Below are 12,607 nucleotides of genomic sequence, written 5' to 3' on the forward strand. Positions count from 1 at the left end.
ATTATTCACCATAATTGTTTCAATCCAATAGTTGTTATATTTATCTTTATTCAATTTTACATCCTCCACATATGTCTCAGTATCTTTTACAAATGAAGAGATTGATTGAAACTTGTCTTTTGTGTCTTGATAAATTTAATTTATTAAGTGAAAAAAGTTGGAGGATAAAATGGTTTTCAGCACAGATTCACCTATAAATTAAACAGAATTTTCATCAAGAACATTTTATTTTAAGCAAAGTTTTGTTATTTAAATATGGTGAATACAACGTATTTTGATGTTTGTAATCATGAATATAAATGTTATAAAAAAACACCTTCAAACCAACAAACACACATTCAATCTTTTCAGACAAATATATCCACTTGACCAAGAAACAAAACATTGTGATAGATGTGATAATGATATTCTTAACAAAAAATATAATAAACACCTTCAATCACACAAGCACAAGAACAATGAAGAAAGGGAAGGTGCCACAAAATTCTTCATTCAAAACACTAATGGAGAATTTAAAGGACATATAAAAATAAGATTGTTTCGCTTTCAAGACCCTGGACCATCTTCAATCATTGAAGCTGTTGATATGGTTAAACAAAGTATTGAAACTATAAGTGAAAACACATTAAGTGAAATGAAAGCTTTTAAGTTTTATATGGGAGTAAAATTGAATATGGTAAGAGAAGGTGATAAAACTACTCCCTATATGAGGACAAACCCTCACTTTATCTCAACATTTCAAGATTTTGTAAGATGTGATGTTTACGATGAACTCCAGAGATAAGAATAAGATGTTGATTACACTGTAGTGGGTCATGGATTTGCTATGACAAAAATTATCTTTTGAGATATACACATCTTAAAATCAGATCCTCTTCAAACTTCTTCTTATATTGATTGACCAAAAGAGATAAAACTTAATATAAGAAAGCGGTTGTTAATATTCAAAACAAAGAAAATAAATGTTTTCTATGGTCTGTTCTTGCTCACTTACATCCTCCACAATGGAAACCTGAAAGGGTTGAACATTATTAGAAATACGAGAATACATTAAATGTTAAAGATTTAAAGTTTCCAATGTCATTGATAGATATTCCTAAATTTGAGAAAATGAATAATCCATCTGTTAATGTATAAGGATTAACGGATACAAACAAAGTTCAGATATTAAAATTTTCAAACAACTATAAAATTGATGAAACTATTAAAAAAAAATTTAACAAGATTAACCAAATCACAACTATATAAGAGAAAATGTAAAACGTATCCTTGGAAGAGATGTCTCAACTTTCACACAAAAGAACGATTAAATCAACATTCTAAATATTGTAGTTATCATAAATCAACCGTAATCAATCTACCAAAAGCTGGTTCAAACATATCATTCAAAGATTTTAACAAACCTATAAAACATCTGTTTGTGATAGATGCTGATTTTGAGGGTATCCTTGAAAATATAGATACTGTTTCTCCAAATCCAAATAAATCATACACAAATAAATATCAAAAACATACTCCTTGTGGTTTCTGTTATTATATCAAATCATATGTTGGTGATAAATACAAGTTTGAACTCCATCTAGGAGAAGATGCTTCAGAGGAGTTTGTAAGATGAATGGAAAAAGCCTGCATAAGACGAAGAAAAATAATTGTTAAAACCTATAAACCAATGTCATTAACAAAGGGAGAGAAAAAGGAATTGAGGAAGAACATTATCTGTCATATTTGTGAGGAGACAATTGAGGGAGAGGTTAAAGTTAGGAATCACTGTCATCTTACTGGAAAATATAGAGGCCCAGCTCATTCCCGTTGTAATCTTAATTACAAGCCCCCAAACTTTATTCCTGTCTTTCTTCACAACAACGCTCACGATGACACACATCCATTTCACTAACTCTTCTTCTTCCTCTTTCGGCTTGCTCCCGTTAGGGGTCGCCACAGCGGACCATCCATTTCACTAACATCTGGAGATATTTCTGCCATTCCTTACACAGATCAAAAATACATCTCATTCACAAAAAAAATTCATGCATCCCCCATAACCCATATCAAATTTATTGACACATACAAGTTTATGGCAAGTCCATTATATAACTTAGCATCAGATATTAAAACCTTACCGAACCTTAAATCACATTTCTCAAATCAAGAAGAGATTGATCTTCTATCACAAAAGGGAATATATCCGTATGACTACATGGATTCATTTGAGAAATTTAAAGAAACACAACTTCCTTCAAGGGAAAGTTTCGACAGCAAGTTGAATAAAACTCATATTTCCGATAGAGATTACCATTGATTTGAGCGAAAATACCATTGATTGATATTTGATACCATTGATAGAGAAGAGCTAAAAAGGTTTGGGAGAAGTTTAATACAAAGAATGTTGGAGAATATCATTTGTATCTTAAAACTGATGTATTGTTATTGGCTGATGTGTTTGAAACTTTTAGAACAGTCTGTCATTATAAAAATTCTTATGGATTTGACCCCGCTCACTATTACACAGCCCTGGTTTGGCTTGGAGTGTTTTGTTAAAAATGACAAAACAGAATTTGGAATTAATCAGTGATATAGATATGCTTTTAATGATAGAGAAGGATAAAAGAGGAGGAATATCTCAAGTATGTTCCAAGAGATATGCAAAAGCAAATAACAAATATCTTCCTGATTATAATAAGAATGAGGACAACTCTTACCTGATGTATTATGATGCTAACAATTTGTATGGGTGGGCTATATCTCAATCTTTACATAATGGAAAACTTAAATGGGTTAAAGAAAAAAATTATGAAAAAGTTTTACAAGACATTGTTGTCTCCTCTCAAAAAGAATTGGATGAAGCTGAAGTTGGATAATATTTTGAGGTTGATTTAAAATATCCAGAAGAACTTCATCACGAACATAAATACTTACCTTATGCGCCTGATAAAGAAAGTCCAAGAAAAGAATGGTTAAGTGAGTCACAACAGTCATTTTATAGAAAAGGTAAAACTACGTACTACATTAAATGATTAAGCAAGTTATGTTTTGCATCAAAGGAACTTGAGACAATATTTATCTGATAGGTTGAGAGTGAGGAAATTTCATAGGATTTTGATATTTAAACAGTCATTGGTTAAAGGAAGTATATCGATTTTAATACAAAAAGGAGAACAGAAGCAAAAACAGATTTTGAGAAGGACTTTTATAAATTAATGAATAATGCTGTATTTGGAAAGACGATGGAAAATGTTAGGAATCGGCAAAACATAAGACTTGCTGAATCTTGGAAACAGGCTTCAAAGTTAATTAATAGACCAAGTTTTGAGCGAGCGGAGGTGTTTTCAGAGAACTTTTGTGCTATTCATTTGAGAAAATAGAGTATTGAAATGGATAAACCTATTTATATAGGAACATCAATTCTTGACCTGTCAAAGTCATTAATGTATGACTATTACTATAATAATAATAATAATAATTTAAAATCAAAGTATAAGGATAATGTGTCATTGTTATATATGGATACATAGTTTTATATTAGAAATTAAGACAAGTGATGTATATGAGGATATGATGCAAGTAATTATAAGTCAGGTGATGTGTTGTTTTCATCAAAGAATGAAAAGGTGATTGGTAAGTTGAAAGATGAATTGGGTGGGAAGGTCATGAGTGAATTTATAGGATTGAGATCAAAGTATCATACTTTCACGTATATTGATAATAATAACATTGCAAGGTGTAATAACCTAAAGGGAATAAAGAAAAATATAATCAAGGAAACAATAAACTTTAAACATTATTACAACCGTTTAACCTTAAAGAAGGAAGATTTCAGAAAAATGAATACAATAAGAAGTTATAAACATCAGTTATATACAGAAGGGATATATAAGAAAGCATGAGGAGCTTTTGATGATAAAATATATATTTTAGAGAATGGAATCAATAGTCTCCCTTCTGGTTATAAGCATAATTGTTAAGATATTGGTTTGGAAATTTTAACATGAAACCGCCGTCTTTACACTGATTTATAAATGATAGAACCAAACAATAACCAAACCAAAGAGTGGAGATGTAATCAGCCTTGGTATTTAAATGGGAAACATAAAGAATGTGAGAAATATCAAATACGTCTCATTGAAGAAATAACCGGGGTAAAAGTAGAAAAATTTAATTACAAATAAGTTGGGGGATGTAAAGGAAAAAAATTAATATCCTTGAATGGACTAAAAACTTTGATGGTTATCAATTGAACAATGGAAAAACAATTTACTACAATCTCAAAATGATATGTGCTTCAGGAGGTGGTCAAACAAGAACATTGAGAGAAGTTTATCATTTCATTTCTACTCAACAAAGACACTTAAGCCAAGAACCAAGTTCCAAGTTATTATTTGTGAATACACTAGATGGAAATGAATGTAAAAAGAAAATTAAGTTATTCCCTAAAGTAGAACATGAACAAATATTCGTTGGTTCGCTCTTTGAGTGGAATGAAAATATGAAAGGGAAGAAGCGCTTCAATCAGTAAGTCTCAATTTTACATTTGCTTGCATGGGAGGGAAGGGAATAGGTGGAGAGAAAAATCAGTCTCCAATTTTGAGCTTTTGGGGCTTGGGTCAGAAAGTTTTCCCCTTTTCCCCATTCATTTGAATGGGTGTCCCAAAAACTCCATTTATCATCTACTTTATATAGTATATATATATATATATATATATATATATATATATATATATATATATATATATATATATATATATATATATATATATATATATATATATATATATATATAGACACACACACACACAGTGATGAGCCAAAACATTTTGACCACCTGCCTAATATGCTGTTGGTCCTCCATGTGCTGCTGAGGCATGGACTCCACAAGACCCCTGAAGGTGTTCTGTGGTATCTGGCACCAAAACATAAGCAGCAGATCCTTTAAGTCCTGTAAGTTTCGAGGTGGAGCTGCCGTGGATCGGACTTGTCGGTCCAGCACATCCTTCAGATGCTCATTCGGATTGAGATCTGGATAATTTGGAGGCCAGGTCAACTCCATAAACACTTCAACGTGTGCAGTGTTGGCAGGGCACATTCTCCTGCTCAAAGAGACCTCTGCCATTCAGGGGTGTTCCTGGTCTGAAACGATGTTTAGGTCGGTGAAACGTGTCAAATTGACGTCCACATGAATGGCCGGACCCAGGGGTTCCCAGCAGAACATTTGCCGGAGCATCACACTCCCTCCACTGGCTTGTCGTCTTCCCACAGTGCATCCTGGTGCCATCACTTCCCCAGGGAAACGGCACATACGTACACGGCCATCCACGTGGTCGAAAAGAAAACGGGACTCATCGGCCAGGCAATCTTCTTCCACTGCTCCAAGGTCCAGTTCTGACTCTCGTGTGCCCATTGTAGGCGTATTCGATGGTGGACGGGGGTCATCATCGGCACTCTGACCAGACTGCGGCTCCGCAGCCCCATACGCAGCAGGGTGTGATGCAGTGTGGATTGTGACACATTCCTCCCATGACCACCATTAAATATTTTTGTGACTTATGCAACAGTCGACCTTCTGTCGGTTCGGACCAGATGGGATAGCCTTCGCTGCCGTCAAGCATCGTTGAGCCTTCGGCGCCCAACACTCTGTTGCCGGTTTGTGGTTTGCCCCTTCTCAGACCACTGCTGACCAGGAGCACCCCATAAGCCTTGCCGTTTCAGAGGTGCTCTGACTCAGTCGGCTGGCCATAACAATTTGGCCCTTGTCAAAGTCGCTCAGGTCTTTACTCCTGCCCATTTCTCCTACATCCAACACATCAACTTTAAGAACTGACTGTTCACTTGCTGCAGAATATATCCCACCCCTTGACAGGTGCTGTTGTGACAAGATGATCAATGTTATTCATTTCACCTGCCAGTGGTCATCATGTTTTGGCTCATCAGTGTACATATCGTTTTTTCACCCCATCTCTCAATGGTGAAGAATAACTTTAAAAATCGAAAAATTATGTTATCTAGATGTGGATTTGGATCTTCACCAAAATTGAATCAATCCTTGTCACATACCCAATCTGTCCGTGACTTTTTGAGATATTGTGCTATATATAGTTGTAGCCCTTTCTCTCAATGGTGAAGAATCACTTAAAAATTCCAGTTGCCAGATCTGGATCTTCACCAAAATCTAATCAGTTCGTCATTGTCACACACCTAACTTGGCCACGAAATTTCATCCAAATTTGTCTCCAACTTTTTCAGATATCCTGCACCACAAAAAGACAAACAAACAGACACACATGGGTAAAAACATAACCTCCTTCTGCCTTCGGTGGCAGAGGTAAATATGGTGAAGCTGATTTTATGCACTGAAGAAAATTTCATGGCCCCTTTCATTGATACCAACTCAATTAACATGTATTGTATTGCATTGCAAATCAATGTGTGCGTCTTTGTCCTGTTAATCAATTATTGAAATAGGGTTTATGTGAATTGCAGCTCTTTAGATCTCGCGTTTTTCACCAAATTTGAAAAAAGCCTCGTCTTGTTATTTGGGTTGCTGACCACTGTTCTCGGTGGACTGCCTACCAAGAATAAAGAGCTCCACATGCTCGAGTTCGATTGGTGAGTGCAATAGCATGTCCTCACATCTGAGAACCATCCACACTACACCTCTAGGGTACCAACTTACTCCGAGATCCTCTAGACATTTAGCCAGTCTAAAGGATCTAGAGGATCTCGACATGCCCTCAAGAGCACTGTTACTGTGGTGTACCACGAGGGAGTAGTCTGGAAGTTTTGGCGAGGGTAGAGGCTATGTACCGGAAGGAAGGACTTTCACACTCAGCCTTCTTTTCACTCACAGAGCTACCTGGCGGCCATAGCTAAAAGCAAGGACTGGTAAGCTACAGCTCACCTTACTACAGCACTAGACATATACACCTACACTGTGGAAAACCACCACCAAAGGCCAGTAAACTAATTTCTATTGGATATCTCCAACATATTTTAGGGTAGGTAGGGAATAAAATCCTTTCCGGTTGGGTTGGGTGGTGTTGGAGATAGAATCTCTTGCCATCGAAACCTCGGGTACTCCAATAGTACCACTGCATATGTGACTGATGTAGGCATTGTACAATCTTTTTGTGGAAAAAGGGGTGAGTGATAATGGAGGGCTGTTAGGCTTATCTAAGCCAGGAGAGGGATCATTTGTTGAATTGTGTTCAAGGAGTTTGGGAAAAAGGCCAGTTTTGGTGTCAGTCGTTGTACCAGGTGAAGGTCTAATACTCTCCCAAGTGCTGCAGTAAGTAGAGCATTCCTTCAATAAACCATGAGATAGTTCTCTCAGACCTAACTCCGGTTCTTTCCGCCAGTGCAGTGGCGCTTGGCCACCGATTCATCGCTCCGGTCTTGAGGTCCTTCACTCAGAATAGGTCAGCATCAGTGGGTTGGATGAGCGCTCATTCGTTTAAGCTGTTTTTGAGGAAAGGATTGCAAAATAAAGGCTCATCAAGGAATATTTCTATGCTGTAAGTCACCATTTCACAGGAGAATGAAAACACTCGCCATGCATTCATCACCCTTTGCTAGAAAGCAGGTAATGTGGATAGATCAGTGTGTTGAAGGTTCATCACAGAGTTCTCGGGAATATCCAAGTCTGCCTGCAGTCTGTAGTCAGCAGTGTGTCAGCGGTTTCCATAATAAGGTCTCGTCACCGTATCGGAGTTACAAGACAAAATGGAGTTGGAAACACATAATCTGGCGATGAATGTCAATGAGACCGTGTCAATCTTTAGTAAACAGCAGATAAGTCACGGCAGGTTCTAAACAATGCCTCCCGTTCCAGAAGAAGATGATTACGTTTCTCTGAAGCATGGTTAGGAGGTTGTCAGGAGGTTGTAAGCATATCATCTTATGCCATAGCATGGAGGCAATCAGGTTATTGACTAGAAGGGTTCTTCAACGATAGGAGAGTTCACAAAGGAGTCCTTTCCAGCGGGTTCATTTTTGCGTCACCCGGTATAGTAATCCTGCCCAGTTCTGCAGCTCAAAGGTATGAACACCCAGAAAAACACCAAGGTGTTCAACTCCATTTTGATGCCAGTTCAATCCTCCTGGTAAGGTTATTGGTGGGCAGGCTCCAGGCTCAGCCCAAAGGGTATTATTCTTTCCCCAGTGTGGAAACTAAATTCTTAAAATCAAATTTATAATCATGTAAAATGCAAATTAACTTAGTTTAGTTCTTTTTGAGGAATAATTTAATAAACATACAAGCTGAGAAGGCTCATAAGAAGCAGAATACACACATGATCTTTACTTTAGTCGTAAACAACCTTGTAAAACCTCAACTGTTAAGGCCGAAGTCACATTTGCCACGGCGGCTGTGGGGTCTCCAAAATCTATGGACACTAGCAATTATAAGGCGGCCGCAGTATTTCCACAGTCACATATGTTTTTATTTTTCGGGTAGCCGCATGGGGTATTTATAAGCTGTGGAGACCGAAAACGTGGGGGTGCCGTACGGTCTTTGATTTGATGTCACACGGTGACCTTCGGGCGTTCCTGCGGCAGCCATAGAATTTTCAAGGCAGACGCAAGGTGACCGCAGGGGGACCACAGGGGGGCCCTAAGGCGAACGTGCGTCCAGACGGACGGTAACGAGTGGGTTTTTTTTTTTTTTTTTACCAGTTTTTTTGTTTCGGCTTGTCGAATTGCTATGGCGAACGTAGAAATGAAAAAGTTATAACTCCGTGTTATAATTCCAAGGCGACCTTACGCCCTGTAAAATATAGCCAAACGGCGTAGGGCCACCCTGAGGCCACCTCATAAACTGCGGTCGCCGCACGTTTCTGTCAATTCAGAGGGCGTGCGGCCGCCGTATCCTCGCCGTTGAGCAAATGTGACTTAGGCCTTAGTGACCATTGACCTGTGATCATATAGTCAGCAGGGCGACACATGACTCTCTCCGACCTTCCCTCTCACACCCCTCTGCCCAAAGCATTAAACAAACTCCAAAACAAACCAAAACCTCTCTATGTGGTATATTTGGAGTTCACAAAGGTCCATCTGATATGCAGGTGTATATAAACACTCAATATGCTATGTAATCTTAAGTCTAAGGCTCGCAATACCATTGAGAGTTGAGGTCTTCCTTCTGTGCACAGGAGTGTCTTTTGTTTTATTCAATAAACAGCTTGTATTTGAATTATAGTTTCCTGTGACAAAAATTACGCCCACAGATTTGGGCGACGAGGATCGGATCTACAAACCTACATCCGAGGAGGGGAAGGGGTCTCTGTCTGGTAGCCAGTGAACACCAGCAAAAGTAAGAGGCCACTGATTGAGAAGTGAGCTGTTTGTACCAGGCAGACTACCCACCTCTTCGCGGAGGTTGCGCAGTCTCAAAGCACAATTTAAAAAGGTAAGGATATAAGGATATATACAAGGCTGTTTGTTGAGTAAAATAAAAGATTTTTATATTTTTATTTTATTTTAACGGAAAGGAAATATTTATTTAAGGTAGGATAACATCTTGATATGTTTTGGTAAAAGCGTCTAAGTGTTACAAGGTGGAGAACCAGAGACGTTGCTTAGACGAGCTTGTCAAAAGACACTACTTACTGGAGACAGGATAATATCTTGATATATTTTAATAAGAGTGCCTTTTTATGTCACGAGGTGCAGGGCATAAACGCTACATAGACAAGTTTGTCAAGTTGTGTTAAAACAGCGTAAAGGCACTACATATCGGGTCCGAATCACCGAATCGAGAGGGCGGATAGGTGCAAGGGAAAAATCGCTATAAAAAAAGAAATGCTGACGAGTGTTCCAAGTGATTTAGAAGAACAGTTATGGGAAATCAACAACAGAAGGGAGCGGACGAGGACGTGCCCGCCTCGGGGTCTAATGCCGGGTACATGAACAAAACCTCCGGGTCAAGTTCTTCGAAAGATTTAAAGATATGGGCAGAGTGGACGAATAAACAGAAATTGAGTTTTCCTGAAGAAGGAACATTTAATCGAGATAGGATTGAAAATCTAAGAAGAGAATTAATCAAGAAAGAAAAAGACAGAACGATTCAAAAACTAATCGATTGGAAAATCTTTAGCAGATGGGCCGAAGAGAGCCTTAAAAGAGAGGAGCAAGCGAAGAGCATGAGTATAAAAGGAAGTTTGAGAAACACACAGGCTACCCTTAAAGAAGTACAAAAGTTGTTGCCAATGACAGCACTCCTCCCTTTACAAGGAGCATGGGGAGGAAAAATCCAGATGACAATGCCAATAGAGGATGGAGACGAGAGAGAGAGGAGGTGCAAAAACAAATGCGGCCTTTTAGGCCGCCGGGAACCCGTGCAAGACAGTAGCAATTGAGATGCAAAAAATAATTGAAGACAACGAGCCAGCCGAGATGGAACTTGAAAGAGCATGTCCAGTGATTGAACAAAGAATGCTAAACCCAGGAAAAAATCAACATCAGAATTATTTCATTCATCGCGCATGGAACCAGAGCAATTTACAAGCCATGAAAATGCAAATGAAAGATTATGATGATAATCCAGAAGGATTCGTGGAACAAATACTGTATTACATAAATGCAAAGAAAGCTACTCACGATGATGTAATTGGGTTGATGACAACAGTAATGCCGGTCAAAATATGGTGGAAGACAAAAGAATTAGCCACGTGGCCGGATGTTGCACCTGCAGGAGAAACTGAGAGAGAGCTTATAATGGCCGAGTACAACAATTGTTTATTCATTTGAGAATGGCTATAAGCTCACCAGAGATCAATTGGGGGAAGATACAAGGATGCAGACAGAGAAAAGATGAAGAGCCGGAATAATTCATGAATAGATTGTGACAAGTTATTACTCAACACTCGGGGTTGGGCGTGGCTGCGATACTGGACGAGTTGTTGACTAACTTGTTTATGGAAGGACTACTGCCGTCGCTGTCGAAACAAATAAAACTTAAGATGGGAGGGGAAGGTGAACCGCCAGCTCAGATGCTCACAGCGCCGAAACATTGCTTCAAAGCCACGAGAAGAAGAACGGTGAGATTCAGATGACTGCTCGCGATACCAAAGAAATGTGGAAGTACCAACAGCCCAACGTGTGAGCCTGGTAGAAGACTCTGATGATGACGTAAGACCTTTGTCCATCGAGTCAAGTTGGAACACAAAGCCGAAACGGAGATGTGTCAAAAATAGTACAAGAGCGCTCCGTCGTGGACCATCTCCAAACCCAAATGCTTGTTACATTTGTGGGAAAAGCTGGTCATTGAAAAAGAAACTGTCCGCATAACCAAAGGCCAAGTAGGGATTGGGGGAACACCGACATGCGAGACAGCAAGAAAAACGGTATTGACTATCCGAGAGTGGGTTAACCCAAACATTACCATTTTAACAGCGACTCCTTCAGACGAGCCAACCTTAAATCTGAAGGTAAACGGGAAAAATGTTTCATTTTTGGTAGACACGGAAGTTACCCGCTCGACAATTAGAAAGGACCTTATTCCCACTGTACCTTTATCACAAGAGTGTGCAAATGTGTTTGGAATAACTGGTGCAGTTGAAAAGATTCCTATAACACAAAGTCTGACCGTTGAATATGGACCTTTGGAAGCACACCATGCCTTTTTACGAGCAGCAAGTTCACCTGTAAATTTATTGGGACGCAATTTGCTTTGTCGCTTGGGATGTGCAGTAAAATGCTCAGAAAATGGAGTGTGTTTAAATATTCCAGAGAACAAAGAAACCAAAAATTAGAAATGCTATCACGATCGATCGGACCTGCCATGTACTGGTGGCAATTACACGGAGGACATGTCCAAGAAATAACTGAGCAGAATTTGGCAGAGTTAAAAACGATTCCCGATATTAAACATTGAGTGGAGTATGATGGAAATTTGGGGGAAAATACGGCAGAATGGAGCGAACCTCGACACTGTAGAACTTATGACGACGCTTCAGGAGTGAATGTGAATTATGCAATGAAGTACAGAATGTGCTCGGTTTGGAATTCAAAATCGCAACTACTGATGTTTGGATTGGTGAAGAGAAAAATGAGGAAAAAGTGGAATTTACACAGCAACAATGTGATTTGATGTACCGATCCACGAATACAATGCCACATGTTGCATTAATTCCTGCAAAAGGACACAAAGCGAAGGAGATGGGAACAATGATTGCGTGATTAAAGGGTTTATCGAGACAGTATGTATATCAGGTATGGGGCAGAAATCTGTATCGCATGAAAGGAAACAAAGGGTATGTGTGGAAACAGCCCCGTATGGACTCTGTTGCCATTTTTGATCGGATAAATACGTTACCGTGTACCCAAGTACCCAAGGAATTATGGACAACACACCCAAATGAGGTACGATGAATAAAAAATTGCAGAGCAAGTGCATATTATGGTGGATAAAACCAAACCTCAACCCAGTGTCAAACAGTACCCTCAATGTGAAGAGGCCAGAAGAGTAATTGCTCCAGTGATAGCGGCACTACTCGAGCAGGGGGTAATCAGAAAGAGACTATCAGCGAGTGCAATACACCAATGTTGCCTGTAAAGAAGACAGGTAAGCAGACGTGGCGATTTGTACAAGACCTGAGGGCAGTTAACAAATGCACAG

This window comes from Eptatretus burgeri, chromosome 5, assembly GCF_056783735.1.
Source record: "Eptatretus burgeri isolate ZD-2024b chromosome 5, Ebu_testis_v1, whole genome shotgun sequence".
Lineage (NCBI taxonomy): Eukaryota > Metazoa > Chordata > Myxini > Myxiniformes > Myxinidae > Eptatretus > Eptatretus burgeri.